Consider the following 14,169-nt stretch of genomic DNA (forward strand, 5'->3'; position numbering starts at 1 on the left):
TTGATAGCTTACATAGGAAGCAAAGTATCCAATATGCATTTGATCATTTTTTTTCAGTGTTATTAAAACTTTTGCTAATTCAAGGTTTCTTTATAGAAAATAAAAGATGACAAATTGGATAAGCATACAAAGCCATATTTTTAATTCCAAGTGATCTCTCTACTTAGATTTTTTAATTTTAAAAGAATTGCAGACTTATTCTAATTGCTATACTTAACCCAACCTACGAAGATACCTGGTGACAGATTCCAAATGAAAAAAAAAAGGAACAATTTAAATGTCTGTCTAATTATTGCACTGAATTCGTTAACTTCATCTCCATAAATGATATGCCACTAGATTCCTAAATATGGCATAGCTAGACATTTTTATACTCCCAACATAGTTTTCATTTTTGTGCTTTATTAAGTGCAAATTAAATAGCTTTTTGGTTACATGAAATTCAATTGAATGTTGATATCTACTGTGGTATTTTAACATTATACCCATCTAGATGAATCACCTTGTAAATAAACTCTCCACAAAATAAAACTCTTTTTAAAACTTTTCATGGGTACTTCTATGAAACCAGAAGCATAGGTATCTGAGCTTGGTTAGCCTAGAGTGCCTATTTAGTGTTTATGAAAGTTTCATGTATGGTGTTCATCGAAATGTCATAATCCATGAGTCAGAGCAATTTGGGTTAAATATCCAACTTGGCCATTTGCTGTTCGGGTGACATTGAAATAGTTGGTTAACCCCCTTGGAACTTACCAACAAACATCAATAGATCTTACCAACTAATCTTTTCCAATTTAATTCCTTTTTGGTTTAACACAGTTTTACAGCATTATTCAGGTATAATTCATATACAAAAAACTTTACATAACATCTATGAAGTGAGTTGGACATATTCATACACTTGTGTTACCGTCACCATGATCAAGGTAATAAACATATTCAACACTTGTAGAAGTTTTCTTGTGACCTTTTGCTTTCGTTTTGTATGTGATAATAATACTTAATAATAAAGCTGTCCTCTTAACGAAATTGTAAGTGTGCAACACTGTATTGTTACCTATAGATACTAGACTGCACAGAGGATATTTGGAAGTTCTTCATCTTGTATAACTCTAACTTTTTACCCATTGAACGACATTCAGGGGATGGTGGGGATGGGGAAATGGAAAGTTGCTCAATGGGTTTACCACATTTTCTGAACATTTACTCTATTTTAGTCAAAACTCTAAGTTCTAAGGCTACAGCTATGCATACAAACACTATAGCTAAGAGTTCTGCTTTCATAACTTACATGTCAGGTAGAAGGGAATAGCCGTAAAGTAATCAAATAAATAATATAATTTTAAAAGAATGGTAAGTGATAGAAAGTGGGAAATAGTGACTAAGATTGGAGAGCTTAATTTATTCTTTGTGGTTAAGAACTCTATGATGAATTGCACGTGAGCCGAGACTTGAAGGATAATTAGAGTGAACCATTTAAAAATCTTCAAGAAGACACTAATACACTAATATCCAGAAAAACAAAGTTATTCAGGGATAGTGCAGATGATGCAAAATGAGTGACAGCAAGGGAGATTAAATTATGATATAATAGATTTTAATAAGATTGGTATAGTTGGAGGAATAATCAGTGTGGGAAAGTTTGGATTAAGATGAGGCTTGAGAAGATGGCATGGGCCAGACCATGTAGAGTGGCATATTAGAAAACAATAATGATTTGAGATTTTATTTTGATTGCAATAGAAATGATTTTTTGTTTTAATAAGATTAGTCTGGTTCTTATAGGGAGAGAAAAGAATGGAAACAAAATCATTTGTATATATTTTCACATTTAATAATGTTGACTCCTCATATGATAATTTATAAAAACTACTTGGCATTTGCAGACTTGCCCACCTCTATCTTCCTTATCCCTAGTCCATCCATTTTGGGTGCCAACTTTAAAAAGTGATAAGGCTTTGTGAAGAAGAAATCAAAGAATAAAAACATGTATCAGTCAACTATGACTACATAAAAAAGAAACTAATTTGAATATTTTAATAACATGCATATCTCACATGTCTATAGATAGGCTGGAGAGGTCCCACTGGTTCATTCTGTTGGGTGTCTCTAAGGGACATGTTACCACTAGGTCAGCTGCATAAGTCGTTAATACACTTTGGACCAGTGGGCTAGGAAAGACATGGACTACATAGGGCAATGGCATACATGCAAGAGCCTGCAGAAACATGTGAGGCCAGCTTTAATCTTGGCTCAAAATTAATGCTTTTATTTTCACAGATATTCTGTAGACAAGAGAAATTCACATAGCCAAGTTCAAAGTGAAAAGTCAAGGGAATACATTCCACCTTTTTAAAAAGGAGGAAATGCAATGTTACATGGCAGAAAGAATGGATACAAAGAGAAGAGAATTCTGGACAATGACTTAATCTACAAGAAAAAGAACAGCTCTATTTTCCAGGGACATAAAAATCAGTTTTAAAAATCTTGGTAAGCCCTGTCATAATCCTCAGTTCAAACTTTATGCATACAATATTGTTTGCTGTCACATATTCAAGCTTGAGTCAAGAAATCTGTGTTCATGTTATACTTCTCAGAAAATTTGCACTCCACATTTGCTGATTAAAACTACTTTTATGACTCTATTTGTAATTAAACACAGGCATAAATTTTCATTTCACAGTTTAAACTTAAAATAATAAACTTTCTCTAGCTTCCTGCACTGATATTGACCATGCCATTTATAACTCTTCACACTTGTTTGTCATTTCCTCTATTAAAAATTCTCTTCCAAATACTAGATATTCAATACATATCATGAATTAAAGTACTAAAAAGATGACATAAGGAACAGAGTATTATTTTAAATAATAAATAGGAGTAAATGAAAACAACATTGATTTGTGCAGAATCTACATTACCAACTTTAGTATTCTCAGAAATATTTGAAACAATTGTTGTAAAACAAGGGTATATTACTTTAAGTTTCTTCTGTGAAAAATAATTGAATTAGGATTGAACTCTATCAAACATGATATAAAATATAATTCAAATCCTTGAAATAAATAAAGCCATGCAAAAACATGTAATTTGCTAATTATAAGAAAAAATATTTTTACCAGAGGAGGGCCTTGACTACCAGTCATCCAGGTTCTTAGCATGTCGAACAAAGAATTGGACAAAATGCACAAACAAAGCAACAAAAGAAAAAACATAGATTTATTGAAGTGAAAGTACACTCCACAGAGTGGGAGCAGGCTCAAGAGCCCCAGTTGCAAAATCTCCTGGGGTTTAAGTACCCTTTAGAGGTTTTGTATTGATTATACTCTATGTAAATGAACACTTGGCCTGTGATCAATCAGAGGCTGAAGTGCATACTTGGCTCATGACCAATCAGAGGCTAAAGCAAAATTACACCCTATGCAAATGAAGTCTAGGTCTGCAATTAATCAGTGGCTGATATGAAGGCTCCCTGTCTCCAGACCCTATTGTCCTGCCTTATTGTGACGTAAAAGACCCAAATCAGATGGATTACAATATAGAGCAACTTAAAAAACAAGAGATGACAATGACTTGTGAATGCCACAAATTGTTCTACCACAATCATTATAACAGGCTTATTCTTATCTATTTTTGTTTGAATTTATGGTGTTTATTATTAATACAAAAGGGTAAGTTATTAAACTTATTAAAATATATTTAAATACTCTGTCATCTGGAAGGGTATTTAAATAAAGTATAACTCCATCGATAGTTAAAATACATACAAAGTATTTTAGAATATCAAGATATCCTAGTGAAATACTTTATTGATTATATTGCTATCAAAGAAATAAAAATGAAGAAAAAAGATATGACTATTCTAATATGAAGGTCTAAAATTAGCCTGAGTTGGTTTGTTGAAATCAACAATGTACCAATACGGTATTGTTTCCTAGACAAGCTGTGTAGTGTATTGATTAAAAATAATTTATTTTTGTAACCATGGGCCCAAGGCAAACCTTAGGGCAGTTTGTATTAGGTTGTTGGCATTTTTTAATGGGTAATATTGACATACATAATTTGAACCTAGTTTTAGTGAAAACACTAGAGAGCTCTGTCATTGGGGCTGGTCATGTAGCAAGAAAGCGCAAAAGGGAAGGCAGAGTATGAGAAGTCCTGGCTGAGGGTCATAATGGGCCTCCTAGTTCCAAGGTGTTCCATGCATATATCGTTGGTGCCTGATTTGAGAGAGAAGGGTGTGCCATTTATGTTATGGCCCATAGAGGAAGGACAACAGAGACCTGTGTCTAGTCATTTTTGATCCTTTGTTGTGAGGCAGCATTTGGCTATGAGGTATATCTTTATTCTGATGCTATTGTTGACTTGTATCCTTTTTCTGCAATAAACTGTAACTTCAGAAGTATCGTTACTTGAAGTTCAGTTAGTCTTTTTAAGAATCAAATTTGTCACTTTGGGAGGCCGAGACGGGCGGATCACGAGGTCAGGAGATCGAGACCATCCTGGCTAATACGGTGAAACCCCGTCTCTACTAAAAATACAAAAAACTAGCCAGGCGAGGTAGCGGGCGCCTGTAATCCCAGCTACTCAGGAGGCTGAGGCAGGAGAATGGCGTAAACCCGGGAGGCAGAGCTTGCAGTGAGCTGAGATCCGGCCACTGCACTCCAGCCCGGGCGACAGAGCGAGACTCCGTCTCAAAAAAAAAAAAAAAGAATCAAATTTGTTTGAATGTCATCCTATGGCAATTATAAATGTCGTTACTACAAAAAAAAAAAAAAATAACTTGTGGTCGGGCACAGTGATCACACCTGTAATCCCAGCACTTTGGGAGGCCAAGGCATGTGGATCATGAGGTCAGGAGTTCGAGACCAGCCTGGCCAATATGGTGAAACCCCGTCTCTACTAAAAAATACACAAAAATTATCTGGGCATGGCAGTGTGTGCCTGTAGTCCCAGCTACTCAGGAGGCTGAGGCAGGAGAATCTCTTGAACCTGGGAGGCAGAGGTTGTCATGATCCGAGATCACACCACTGCTCCAGACTGGGCGACAGAGTGAGACTCTGTCTCAAAAGAAGAAAGGAAGGAAGGAAGGAAGGAAGGAAGGAAGGAAGGAAGGAAGGAAGGAAGGAAGGAAGGAAGGAAGGAAGGAAGGAAGGAAGGAAGGAGAAAGAGAGGAAGGAAGGGAGGGAGGGAGGGAGGGAGGGAGGGAGGAAGGAAGGAAGGAAGGAAGGAAGGAAGGAAGGAAGGAAGGAAGGAAGGAAGGAAGGAAGGAAGATTAACTTGCTTAGTGAAGGCAAACAGGAAAATTCCCTTAGTGATAGGGTTAGGGGGGTTACATTTTAAGCAAGTATTTATTTTGTCCCACATTGATTGTGCTAAACTGTATTCCACATCATGGGCCAGAATGCTGAATATACTTAGAGGAACTCTGGACAAATTTCTTAGCCACTAAAAGTATAGCAAAACTAAAATTATACCAAAGACTTAATAATGCTTTGTTAAATAATGATATATTAATAAACAGTCAAAATCAATTCACCCCTTCTAATACCTATTGCTACTCTCACGATATGTGAGAAAAATTGTCATGTCATTTTGTTTCATACATTTAAATTTTATTGTTTTATAATTTGAAATAAACTCATTGTCCTTTTTTATAGATCAAAGTATTTTTTTAAAATTATGTAGATGCATTAATGGACAATCCTCACCATTTCTCCTCTACTTCTATCTGTCAGACTTTTATATTTCCCAAATAGTTCTAAAGTTAAAATTATATGAATGCATATGAGATCTGCATAATTTGGGGAATGTACTCAGTTTAGTTTTTGTTTCACTGTTCTATATTCTTGAGAATTATTTCCAAAAAGCATCATTAAAACTATTATCTGTGAAATCTAAATCAGTTAGCATAGACATTTGATGATGGTGATTAGAATCCAAACACTAAACAATCAAAAAATCATATCTCATTTATTGTACTTCTATTGTACCAATATCATTTGATAATCAAGACTGAGATATTCTAAATTAAAATAATTAGCATTAATTCACTCACCCTCAAATAGCCCTTTAAGGGATGCGTTCTATAAGGGACACACAATGTTTTTCTGCTTTCTCATTTTACCAGCAATGTATCTTCCATCAAAAATGAAAAATATAAAAAAACTCACTGCTTTAAAAACAGACCATTTCCTTCCATGTACATGATAGAACCAAGCAATTGTAAATGTAAGAGAATATGCAGTTTTCAGAGAAAAAATATATAAAGAAATATCAAGAGATTAAATTTCTATTTCCTGCTTCAGTTGTTTGCTAGGGTTGTTAATGGCAATGAATTTCAAATGCGGTACTATGGAAGTGATTGCATTACATTTTAAAATAAGCATATATGTACTTTCCTTAAATGTTATATTTGAAGTGTGAATTCATATATTTTTATGGAGGTTAAAGGCTAAACCTTTTTTAAGGGCTGTGAACACACATAATAGCATGGTTATTCAAATATTTTCCTTGATCCAAAATTTATGATTCTAAAAATGTGTTTTATGCCAACCTGTTTTGTCTTGATGAAATAAATTCCATATGTAAAGACCATTCTACATAGTTCATTACCTCTTCTAACTAATTTATAACCATAAGTTCTGTCATTCTTTGCTGCTTCTGGTTCTGTTTAATTTGACATTACCTGAATTAGAAAAACCCTAGGCAAAGGCTCTGGATCTGTTTTAAACTTAACTTTATCCTAACACAGGGCCAAGGGTGTGAAATTCCAGGTGTAATATTCTGCATTTTACTTTTCACCCCTAAAGCCATTAACCTGTAAACTTGTCTACATCTCAATCTCCTCTATTAGACTAAAATAAATAAATAAATAAATAAAATAATGGAGTTACTTGTCCCTCCATCTTCTAACCTTTTATTTTCTCACTCTGTATTGTTACTGTTGTTAGTATCACCCACATTCACAAATTTAATTCTAATCTATATGTAGATAACTCTCAAATTCATAAATTTATCCTTGGGTGTTGGAGTTTCAGGCACGTATGCTACACTTCCTAATTGTTCTCTACTTTTAAATGTCTCAAAATTTACTCAAATTCATGTCCAAAATCACAACCAAAACCAAACCTATGATCTTTTCTTCATTCAAACCAAGAAATTCTTGCATATTATTTCACTACATCCTATAGAAGTGTTTAGCTTTTTATGTAGAATCCTAAATTGTAATAATACTTAAATGTTTGATATTTGATATGTGTCATTTCTATGAAAGTATAAACTTCATAGGGCAAGAAGCATATCAACGTCTGGTCAATATAATATTCTCTTTGTTTTGAATATGATATGCACTTGAAAATATTTGTTGAATGTTGAATTAAGTGATTCTTAAATACATAGTTGACAAAGGGAAGATTGGAAAACAGTCCAAAGATTTTGTGACACATATGTCTTACAAAAAAAGAATTCTAATTATTTTTAGGTAATAAGCAAAACAATCTTACCTAAAAAAAAAATTAACCTTTTATCAAATAAATAATTCCACAATACAAATATTCCTTTATTTATATATATATATCTACAAATGATAAATGATGAAAAATGAAAGATAATGTAAAGACAGATACAAACATACATACACAAATTATTTTTGCAAGAAGAGTCTGGAGATGTGGCAAATTTAGGAAAACATAAGAACTTCTGTGGCTTAGAAAACACATTGAGAATTTTAACACTGTTTTTGTCTTTTTTGTCTTTTTAAGTCTTGTCAAAAAAAAAAAAAAAAGGACATGATAATTTCAAATGCATGGCTTAGGATGAATGATGCAATGTGTGATTGATCCCTGATAGTTCAGGTTTCAGCTCCAATCTGGACATATATTTATCAAAGCAGAGAGCAAATAATCTTTGGTAAGGACATGTTGGTGTCTTTTAAAGAGATGAAAAGACAATCTAAATCAATAGGCCACTAGAGCTCTAAAGAGTTTAATTCCCTCATGTGATTACACTCTTTATCCCTAAAGACTTCCTTGGTTTTAACATGGAAAAGATTCAACATTTGTTTTACACACACACACACACACACACACCTGTTTTTACATATATAACAAATTTTACATTATACGTTTAAACATATAAACAAAAACACAGTTTTAAAACCTCTATTTATTAAGCAGCAGGCTGCACATTTTAAAGAAATGAATATTTAACTTTTCTAAGAAGAAATTCATTAGATATTTAAGAATTTAGTTCAGTAAAATGGGGAACATATTTAGAAATGCAAAGGAAGTTTTGTTGCATTATTGTAACAAAATGCCAATTTTGTTTGAAAAACATAGCACTTTGGTTTAGTATTGACATTTGACATATTCTGTTCATTTTCTTCTAATACATAGTGGGAAAAAAGAACCACACAAGATAATTAAAAATTGACATAATAATGCTAATATACATATATGGCTAATTTTCTTCTGTTTATCACTTACCAATGTATTTAATGAAACTGAATTCACAGAAAATCTTTGAGAACTTAATAATTCATTTTTTAAAAGTTGCTGCTCCTTTAAAACAGTACTGAAAAACATTGCCTTAGGGTGAAATTATATAGTATATCATCGTACATTCTTTGGAATATTCCCAATTTGATTCTACATCTAGGGTCACCATTTCCATTCCTCTGAACTGGAAATTATTTTACTACAGATTTATTTAAAATATATTAGTCTCTTAGACATATACATGTATACTACACTATGGCTATGGTTTCATATTATGTCAGCCTCTCTAATAGGTTTCCAGTGTTTTTGTTTTTGTGTTTAAATAATACTAGAGAAGAGTTGACTCAGGTCAATTCTCATTGTATCATGGTATTTGCATATCATATACTTTTTCTAGGCTTAGAAGAAAATATTTATTATTATGCAGAAATTCCCTATTTTATTAATTTATTCTCACTGAATAGGTATTTCAAAGTAAATTATATGCTAAGATAATGTCTGAATTGCTAATTCACTGTTTTTGATGTGACTCACCTTTATGAATTCTAACATTTTACAAATAAACTGTCACCTTGGCAAAATCATTGAGATATTAGTACCTTAAAAGATTTTCAATTTTATTGCAGATATTTAAACAACTTAAAATAGTAAATTTTTAAATGTATAATCCAGCACTTTAGAATCACGTGTTCCTATAACAACAAAATACTGATCACAAATAATTCTCATTCACTGATTCAATCCTATCTTCAAAGGTAATGCTTTTAATCAAGCTTGACGATAAATGTAAACGCTGAAAATGATAAAATTAAATCAATAATGATTATATGTCTAATGCAAAAATAGCTACTGAGTTCTTATGTGGCAACCAATGTGCTAAATGCACAGATAAGTATTCTACCTTCAAAAAGTTTATAATTTAATAAATCAGGAATGACATGGAGTGGTATGAATAAGTTTCATTTTGAGTCATGAAGTCGGCTGGGCTTCTGGGTTAGGTGGGGACTTGGAGAACTTTTCTGTCTAGCTAAAGGATTGTAAACACACCAATCAGCACTCTGTGTCTAGCTATAAGTTTGTAAACGCACCAATCAGCAATCTGTAAAAATACAACCAATCAGTGCTCTGTGTCTAGCTACAGGTTTGTAAATGCACCAATCAGCACTCTGTAAAAGCAGACCAATCAGCACTCTGCAAAATGGACCAATCAGTGCTCTGTAAAATGGACCAATCAGCAGGATGTGGGTGGGGTCACATACAGGAATTAAAGCTGGCTACCTGCGGCAGCAGCAGCAACCTGCTTGGGTCCTCTTCCACCCTGTGGAAGCTATGTTCGTTCACTTTTCACAACAGATCTTGCTACTGCCACTCTGGTTCCACGCTAGCTTTATGAGCTGTAACACTCACCATGAGGGCCTGCAGCTTCATTCCTGAAGTCAGCCAGACCACGAACCCACCGGGAGGAACAAACAACTCCCCACATGCCACATTTTAGAGCTGTAACACTCACTGAGAAGGTCTGCAGCTTCACTACTGAAGTCAGCCAGACCACAAACCCACCATTAGGAAGAAACTCCAGACACATCTGAAGGAATAAACTTTGGACACACCATCTTTAAGAGCTGTAACACTCACCATGAGGGTCCGTGGCTTCATTCTTGAAGTAAGCAAGACCAAGAACCCACTGGAAGGAATAAATTCTGGACACAATATCAAATAGAAAATACCAACTGTTCTCAGTTAAACATAGAAAATATGATAGATCAAAGTCAGGAAGCAGATATTTTAATAATATAATTTAATATTTTTTTCCTCTTTCTCTTTACCTAATCATCTTCAGTTTATACACTTGAATTTTGTCTAGATATTTGGATAATGTGTAAGGCAAAGAACTACATATCCCTGAATCACTTTTTGTGAATGAATTCTGGATAGAGTTGGCCAAAAGAGAAAGTTCTGTGAAATATGAAAGTTTTAGGAAAAGAGGACATTATTCTTGAAAGGTTGTCATGGTCAGACCTTGTGATAGACAGAAGTGAATCTCAGCTTGTCCCTTTCTCCTCTGTTCTACATCCAGCATGTCTCAACAACTACCAGTTTGGCTGACAAACAGCAGTCTCTGAGTTACTCAGTTTTGGTCCATAAAAACAGTAGTTTTGTAGGTGAAATGACTGTTTGTCATAGATCTCTTCATGAGGTTTTATTTTGTAGTCTGTTTCACCAGCCAGATTGGCATATTGGATTTTCTGTAAATGATGACTTGTTCACCCATTCCACAGTTGCAGGTGGAAAGTGATTTTTCTCTGATCCTCTAACGTATCTCTTCCAGCCTTTAAACTCCTCAGCATCTCCTGAATTTGTGTTATCGAATTTCTATAATATATCTTTCATTTCCAAAATACTTGTGGTGCCTAGGCATTCATGACAGTAAAGATATAACAGTATCTATTGTTCATAGAGAACATACTATGTTGTATCTCAAAGGTAAACATTATATTAAACTTACCCTGTTGAATAGGCATTATCACCTTTATTATGTGGATTTTTAAAAATAAGACTAACATAGCCAGAAAAATCAGGCAAGAGAAAGAAATAAAGGGCATCCAAATTAGAAAGGAGGAAATCAAGTTACTGCTGTTTGCAGATGACCTAATATTATATACAGAAAATCCCAAAGACTCCACCAAAAATGTATTAGAACTAAGAAACCCATTCAGTAAAGTTGATGGATATAAAATTGAGATTCAAAAATCAGTAGTATTTCTAAATGTCAATAGCAAATTATCTGAAAAAATCAAGAAAGTAGTGCCTTTTACAAGAACTACAAAAATTTAATATCTAGGAATAAATATAACAAAGAGCTGAAAGACTTTTACAGTGAAAACTATAAAACGTTAATGAAAAAATTTAAAAGACACAAATGAAAAGATATGTTTATAGATTTTTAAGAATGAATTTGTTAAACTATTCATACTACCCAAAGTAATTTACAGATTCAATACAATTTCTATCAAAATACCAATGACATTCTTCGCAGAAATATTTTTAAAAACCCTAAAATGTATATGGAATCACAAAGACCCTATATATGCAAAGCAATCTTGAGCAAAACCAATAAAACGTGAGGGATTATACTACCTGATGTCAAAACATAATACAATCATATTAAGAAAAAAGGCATGGAACTGTCATTAAAACAGACACATATACCAATGAAACAGAATAGAAATCCCAGAAATAAACCCACACATCTACAGCCAACTTATTTTGACGAAGGTACCAGTACATACAATGGATAAAAGATATCCTCTTCAATGTATAGTGCTGGAAAACAATATCCACACGCAGAAGAACGAAACTAGATTCTCATGTCCCACTATATACCAAAATTAACTCAAAATTGATTAAGGACGTAAAGATCCCAAACAACAAAACCACTGAAAGAAAGCATATGGCAAAAGCTCCATGACATCAGTCTAGGTAAGGATTTTTTGGATAAAACCTCAAAAGCATGGTCAACGAAAGAAAATGTAGACAAAAATAGTATAAAATGCAAACCAAACTACAATGAGAGATCACTTTCATCCAGTCTGAATGGCTACAATCAAAAAATTAAAAGATAACAAATGCTGGTGGGAATGTGGAGACAACTCAGTCCTTATATACTGCTGGTGGGAATGTAAATTAGTACAGCCATTATGGAAAATTGTGTGGAAGTTCTTCAAAACATTAAAGATGGAACTATCATATGATCCAGCAATCCTACTACTGAGTATATATCCAAAGGAAATAAAATCAGTATGTTGAAGAGATGTCTGCACTCCTGTTAATTGCAGCACTATTCACAATAGCCAAAGTATGGTTAAATTAAATGTTCATCAGTGGACGAATGCATAAAGAAAATGTGATATATATAGACAATGGAATACTCTTCTGCCATAAAGGAGAATAAAAATTTTGTGATTTTCAGCAACATAGAGGGACCAGGGGAACATTATGCTGACTGAAGTAAGCCACTGAAAGATAAATTCTACATGATCTCACTTATATGTCGAATCTAAAATGTTGTTCTCATAGAAGTAGAGTAGAATGGTGGCTGCAAGAGGATGGGGAGAGGAGAGGGACATGGTCCACAGCTACAAAGCTACAGTTAGATGGGGGAATAATTTCTGGTGTTCTATTGCATGGTAGGATGACTAGAGTTAATAAAAACATATTGTATATTTCAAAATAGCCTGAAGACAGGTTTTTGAGTGTCCTCACAACAAAGAAATGATAAATATTTAAGGCGATGGATATACTACTTACCTTGATTTGATCATTACACAATTTACATATGTGTCAAAACATCACATTGTGATTCATAAATATACATAATAATGTTGTAACAATTATAAATAATATTTTTTTAAACTGGTTCTAAGTAAGGTTACACATTTTTCCAAACACAATATAATCATAGGTCATAGTGTTGGGAGTAGAAATCTGCTCATCTACAATAACGATTTTCTGTACAAATATTGGGGATGGCAAAAAGTAACCTAAGAGCCTGATACTTTATAACTGTGTGAGGTGGGTGAGTTCCTGACAAAAACTCCATCTAATGCAGAATAAAAGTTGGCAGTCATTCTGTTAAAAAAAAATTCAAACTCTCTCAAAATGCATTAAGCAGATTATCTCAACTAAACAGCAATTTCTACTCTATATTTAACTTGTCCAATATGCTCAAAAAATAGAATACAATATGTATTTCCTGAGATGCTTGCTCTTTCTAACATTTTGGTGGACAGCAGGCTCCTCTTAGAGCTGTGCTGTAATCCTCACTAGAGCAGCATTTCCCACCAACAGATATTTAGAAAATGTTTTTACTCCAAGGACACTTGGGTCTTAAGTTACTGACCTTTGTCCCAATGCAGAATCAGAAGTGTTTCCATACCGTTGTCTCCTTGACTCATCTCAATTATAACAAAACAAAATAAATCTTTAAGACAGAAATGCACTTAGGATAGCTGATTTACTATTGTTCTGAGCTAACAAAAGTATTTTTCTTTCTTTCTAGCACATTTCCGATGTGATAATAACAGAATAAATCTTCTGAAAACAAACAAATCTCTTTGGGATCCAGAGAAAAGCTCTTAAAAGAGTCATTTTGAGGTACCCAATTTCCTTTCTTCCACATTTGGATGTTCAGATATGTTTTGTAGAGAAAGACACTTAAAAGACTAGCTGTCAGACACCTTGTCTCCTTTTTGGGACACTTTCGTGAAAAACAAACCACTTAAATGTGCTGCCTAGTAGCTCGTTTTATATTATCTATCTTTCCCATTCCTTCTAAGATTCCAAATGTGTTCTAGTAGTCTCACATTTGGGAGAACATTTATATATAATGAAAGGAAATGATTTTGAAAAAAAAGAAAAAGCAATACAGTGTTTACCTCTTAAACTCTCAGAGAAAGAGACAAATATGTTTATCTCCATACTGCCTTCTCATTTGTATTGAATTTGTAGGTTACCCATTCTCACTTCCACACCATAACATTATCACTGCTCTGTGGACAACAAGCTTTTGGTGGTGAAAACCGAACTCCTCTTCTCCTGTCTGACCCTCTCGCTACCCCACGGCCACTCACACAGCACAGACTGTATTCAAATGCTTCCTTGTCCCAGACAG

This window comes from Macaca nemestrina, chromosome 5 (genome assembly GCF_043159975.1).
Source record: "Macaca nemestrina isolate mMacNem1 chromosome 5, mMacNem.hap1, whole genome shotgun sequence".
NCBI classification, from domain to species: Eukaryota; Metazoa; Chordata; class Mammalia; order Primates; family Cercopithecidae; genus Macaca; species Macaca nemestrina.